We start from the raw sequence: 6,518 nt of genomic DNA on the forward strand, positions 1-6,518 counted from the left end.
AGTAGAGGCAACCGATGCTTTCACGATGGCAGAAAATGTGAGTTTTATCCTTGATATTCATTGGAGTACTTTCCTTTTAATTTCTTGATTTGCCCGGCTTTCCAACCTTTATTTAATCATTTGTCATGCTAGACATCTTCTGAGGAAATACCTGTGAAAGAGTAGGGGCCAAGCAGTTCACCGATTGATAATGACCCCGTTGACGCTGGGAATAGTCCCATTGTTGATACTCATACTACCGATTCCCCAACTCGGCACACATCTGATAGTAAGGAAATTGTATGCTTGGCCTATTCTTCTGCAATAAACATGAATAAATCTCCTCTTGCCATTGCAGATATCAGCACCAGGAATCTAAAGCTAATTCAACCAGATGCTATTAGTGCATCACCAGATGTTTCCCCTCTTCTGATAGAGGCTGCCATAGAGAAGGTACTGTATCTTTTCACCATCCATTTTTGTGACAAACTGATTCAAGCCTCTTAATCAAGATTTCCCCTATATACAGGCACCAGATCCTCTAGCACAGAGTTGTTCTTTCAATCTTGAGGAGTATTTTGATGAAGATGAAATCAGATTGTCCGCTGCCTCTTCTGCTGAATCTTTGCTAGAGGAGACCAGAAATTGGCTAAAAGATATACTACCTATATTTGAGAACATAGTCGATTTGGTCCAGGATACTGAATCAATGCAGCGAGTCTTCTTGGCTATCTAGGGTGATCCATCCCCAGCTCTCTCCAAGGTCCTATCATATTTGCCTATTTTTGAAGATCAGGCCTTGAAGGTGAAAACAATCTAGAGGAACTTGTCCAACTATGAAGCCTTGCTAGCCCAAAGGGACTCCAACAGGCAAGAGGTCAAAGAACTAACACAGTCGATTGATGCTCTGAAGAAATCTTCCCTCGGGACTGATCTAGAATTGTCTCAATTGGAAGCCAAACATGCATAGCTTGAGAGGGAGCTAGAAACATGAAGGCCGCCATTGATCATCGCAAGTCTACTCTAGCTCAAATAGCTGATGCCATCAAACAAAAAAACAGGAACTGTTGGCCAAAGTGAAAGAAAGTAGAACTATCCGTAGCAGCCTTGAGAACGCCCCTAGAACAACTGAAGAACGCGAGCACAAGATCGTAGAGGCTAATGCTGTCCGGCTTGCAATACTAAAAATCATTCAGGATGTTCTGAACGTGTAATCCATAGGTCGACATATATATCTTGCGTATGATAACTATATCTATCTTGTTGTATTTCTTTCTTCGACCGAGGAGCCAATTTGAAAACAGCCGATCCCAGATTTACGATCTTGATCTTAATTGAATCTGAAAACATGGCTTTTATTGAGAGAACCCCTTGACTTTCTATCTTTAGTCGCCTGACGCCGCATTTTTCTCGGTATTTAGCGAGGCGACACTTCGCTTTCTATTAATTGCGGTTGCCTTTTGTACTTCCTCGAGGCGTCCGTTTCTTCGCTCCACGGCTTCAAATACTAGCCGAGGGCTCCAGCCTCGAACACATCTATACTTGCAACCACTCCTATTCCTTTGCACTTCTCCGCCTTCGCAACCCTATAGCGGTTTTCTCCCTTTCCAATAGATCCAAGCAACTTCATGGCCGGTGAGGACAAATGTGGCAAGCGCGCGGCGGAGGAGACTCTGGGGGAGAACATGCCGGTGAGCCAGCGCCTTCGATGCATGAGGTGAGATTGGTGCCTTCCGCTTATGGTGACGATTTGCAACTTTCTGTTCATAGGGGTGAACTCTTGTTCCTAGGTTTGTCATGAATGATAGGCTTCGTCCTCTTCCCAGGGCCGGTGTGAAAGGTCCTTGTGTGGTTTTGGTAATTGAGTGACAACCTAGGTGGACTAATTGTGTTTATGTGAGATACACAGGTGATTAGTCCACAGGTACATATGTGTGAGCAACATATGCCATGAATGTGAAAATGGCTTGGAGATGTTGCAAAGCTCACACATGTGATGATGAAGGAGCTCATTGCACATGAGACATGACATTGAGTCATGTGATCAAGGTGGAGAAGATCAAGACAAGACTTGGCTTAATGGACCGGTTGCAAGCGTGAAGGGCAAGTCAAAGGCTTTGGAGCGATGGACCGCGTGGCGGTGAAGCTTGAGCAAGACTTGGCGTCGATGGACGAAGGCAATGGTGAAAAGCAAGTGAAGTCAAGATCGATGAACCAATATGATCACGTGATGATATGAAGTGGATCATATCATTGTTGATCATGTTGGTCCATGTGTTGCATCAACATTGGAGGAGATAGAATGGAATGCGCAAGGCAAAGGTATAACCTAGGGCATTTCATTTCACTGGTCATAGGTGTGTAGAGAAGTTTATGACTAGGTTTAGGATAGATGGCCGTACTATCAAGAGGGGCAAACTTGTTTGCATATCGGTCATCTAGTGCCACTTGAGTGATCTAACTATGCATCACGCTAGGATTGAGTGGCGTGGCAAGTTGAGTGGCTAATCCTTTGGAAAATGATTGTGAAAATGCTAACACACATACACATGATGGTGTACACTTGGTGGTGTTGGCACATTTACAAAGGAGATGAAGTTGGAGTTGATGTGGATCAACTCGGCGATCAAACGGAGGCGAGAAGGGTTTGAAACTCCACCGGTGGAGTGTCTGCCCGTAGAGTGCGGACAGTTCGATGGTACCACCGGCACCCTATATAGAAAAGAGAGGTCCCACAGAGTGGACCAGACTCTAGTCACACAGTGATCGGACACTGGGTTCCAGCGCCCGGTCTGTGATGGCAGACAGCGTGCAGGTGTCGGTCATCGACCAGACGCTGGCATTGGAAGTGACCGGATGCTGACTGTGTGCGTCCGGTCAGGGTGACATGTGGTGATGCAGGTAGAGCAGAAAGGCCAGAGAGTGACTGGACGCTGATGCTGCATCCGATCGTGATCGACTAGACGCGTCCGGTCATGTCTGGTACCTTACTAGAAATGACCGGACGCTGGGGTTGCTGCGTCTGGTCAGTTTGAGCAGCTGCGTCCGGTCATCACTTGACTGTTGAGATCAAGCGAATGAGGTTGAATGAAGGAGACACATGGCAAGCATCCGTTGACCGGACGCTGAAGTCCTATGTCCGGTCGATACGACCGGAGCGTCCGGTCGTCCTGAGTTTTGCCTAATGAAGGGGTAACGACTAGTTTAGCCCATGGGGCTATAAATAGAAAGTGGCCTCGGCCATGGCTAGTGCTAAGCACCTCAGGGGACTTTGTATCCATGCTTATGAGTGCTTGGGAGCCCTCCATCTCACATATGCTTGATAGTGATCATCTGATTATGTGAGAGAGCGATTCTAGTGCGATTGCATCGTGAGGTTATATCGAGTGGCACTAGGTGATCGAGTTGCAAGCCAGTGGTGCTTGTTACTCTTGGAGGTTGCCACCTCCTAGATGACTTGGTGGTGGTCTCCGTTGAAGCCCGCAAGAAGCTTGTGCGGTGCTCTGGAGAAGAGCTTTGTGAGGGGCATTGTGCTCGCCCCGCAGGAGCCATGAAGAGCAACTCTAGTTGAGCGTGTTATTGAGCTACCCTCACTTTCGGGGTAGGTTCTTGCGGTGCCCGACATGTGGACTTGGCGGGTGATGCCAATTAGCCGCTGAACCACCAAGTGAGCAGTCGACACAACAGGGACGTAGCGTGTTGGCAAACACATGAACCTCGGGAGAAAAATCATCGTGTCAACCTTGTTCTTCCCGTTGGTTTGCATCCTCGTTACACAAGTTTGTAATTACTTTCATATACATTGTGCTTGCATAGAAGTAGCTCCCTTGTGTGGCTAATTAGGTTTGTGTAACCTTGTTAGTCACTTTGCTTAGTTTGTGTAGCTAAGTATTTGTGCTCTCTAATTTGGCATTGGTTGCCTTGTTATTGAGCATTGCTAGTGAGCTTAGTTGGCTTTGTGCTTTTGCTTACTAGCATGTGTAGGAGCTCCCTTGTTGCTTAAAGTACTAGGGGCATAGGTTTGTGTGACCTTGCTCCTAGAATTGGTTAGGTGAGCTCTAGCTAGCCCGACACCTTTGTTGTTTAATTAGTATCTATAGAAGGTGCTAGAGAACATAGATAGAGGGGTGTAGTCTTGGCTAGACCGATAGTTCTAATTCCGCACTTGTTTCGGTTAGCCAACGCGATTAATTTTAGAAAGGACTATTCACCCCCTCTAGTCCGCCATCTCGACCCTACACGGTGAACCTTCTGATGCCGTGTGCTCCGCTCCATCCTCATCGTCGGATTCCTTCGATTCGTACAACGACAACAATGCTCGGCATTTCCTCCGGGAGTGGAGGGCGGCTCAGAACCACTACTTCGAGGCGACTCAAGAAAATGGCCAACTCAAGATCTGTCTCGGGGCTTCTCAGGCCGCTCTTCATGCAGCTGAGGAGGAGGCCAGCGCCATCCGAGCATGGCTGGCCGAGTCTGACACTGTGGTAACAGGTAAGATGATCTTCAGGGATGTTTCCATTCCAATTTCTTACTACCTTCATCTTGAGAGTTTCCTCCTTTTCTATGATCATCAGCCCTGACGATGCAGTTGGAATCTCTCCAACTGGCAGTGAACATGGCTGTTGATGTCGTCAATGCCCGTGGCTCCCTTATCAATGCCCGTCTCCATGACGTTCTGACCCGTGTTCGGGAGATCGCCCTCCACGGTGTTCGTCATGGTACAAGTTCAGACTGGGTACGAACTCCATGCCATGGAGGCTAGTTTCCCATCGGGCAATGGCCCTGAAGAACATGAGGACCTGCTGGAAGAGTTCGTCATGGCAGCGGAGGCCATAGTGGACATCACATCCGCTCAAGATGTAGTGAACAAGGTCTTCGATTAGTTTGTACTTAGGGTAACCTAATGAACGAAGACTCCTATTCTTTCTTAATACAATGTTCCTGTGTACGGCTATTCTTATCTTTTTTGTTTTTGCTCTGTAGGCGATACATATCGTATCGACTTTTACTATCTTCGAAGATCTTTCATTTTTGAACTAGAGGCGATACCTTCCTAGTACCGGCTATTGGAGCCGAGAACGAATCAGCTATCAAATTCATATGTCAAAATAACATCTCTTCATGCATTTTTCATTCCAAAGATCAAACGATCGATCAATCCAAGTCAAGCATCCTATTAAGCAAAACAAAGCTTCTCTTAAGAAATCCATCAATTCTGAATCGCACTTTACACTTTAATTCAGCATTCACCTACGTCGGCCTAAACCCATTTCCAATACTCAATGTTTATTTTTCCTTAACTCAATGGCCGATACGATGCCATGATTATTGATTAAAACAAACTTTTAGAGCTAATTGCTTGAACCGGCTATTGGCCTTCATTATTAATCCTGATGAAGCCTCCTTCCCATGTTTTGCCAGAAAGGCATTCGAAGTCTCCTAATTCCAAAAACACTGGATCGGCTATTGCGATGCTCACAGACTCATCAGCGCGAACCACCTCGACATCATCCCCATGCCATTGAATCAAACATTGATGCATGGTTGATGGCACTCAACAGTTTGCATGAATCCAGTCACGACCAAGGAGTAAACTGTATGAGCCTTTTCCATCGATGACAAAGAACGTGGTGAGCAGAGTTTTACTCCCGATTGTTAACTTGACGTTTATTGCCCCTTGGGTCTTAGATGTATTCCCTCCGAAGTCTCTAAGAATCATGTCGGTCTCAAGAAAATCTCCTAGTCCCTTGCCAAGCTTACGAAAAGTAGTGTAAGGCATAAGATTGATAGAAGCACCTCCGTCCACTAACATTTTGTTCATCGGCTTCCCATCAACAAAACCTTTCATGTATAAAGCCTTCAAGTGCCAATGTTTGACTGGCTTATCAAATATCGCTTGGTGTGTAACCATCAACTTGGCAACCATCTCTTCATACTCTGATTCATCGAAGTCTGAGTAAATTTCCTGATCTGCCGGAGCTCTGAATTCTGATGGCAATAGAAAAGCCATTTGGATATTAGCCGATGGTTGTTTCTTATCAGCTATTTGCTTGGTATGCCACACTTGAGTTTCACCGGATGGCTGAGCCTATTCCATCTCCTTATTCCTTAGGTGTTGCACTCTTCTCTTCTGGCTTCTTATTAAACCTCCGGGGCATCATTGGCCTTCCTGCCAAACATGTTCCCTTTGGTTGTTTCCTTCTTCATGATTAGCCCAGTCTTGGTCAACAACTCTCTTTCCCAACCGATAATGATACTTTTATTTTTTAAGCACCGATCCATGTTATTATGATGATACGCATTCTAGGCATGGATAGACCGGTTGTTGATTTGAGATTGCCTAAACTCCCAATATTGATTACTGCATTCTAGACAGTCATGTCTGGTAGGCAATTTCAAACCTTCGTTCTAGCAGTATCTGAAGAAAGGACAATTCCAGTGCGATTCAGCTTGCTTCCTTTCGTACCTCTCTTCTTCCAGTTGACGCTGGTATTCTTGATCCTCTAACCATTGCTGATAATCTTTTTCCTTCTACCGCC

Source organism: Miscanthus floridulus, chromosome 3, assembly GCF_019320115.1.
Source record: "Miscanthus floridulus cultivar M001 chromosome 3, ASM1932011v1, whole genome shotgun sequence".
Taxonomy (NCBI): Eukaryota; Viridiplantae; Streptophyta; class Magnoliopsida; order Poales; family Poaceae; genus Miscanthus; species Miscanthus floridulus.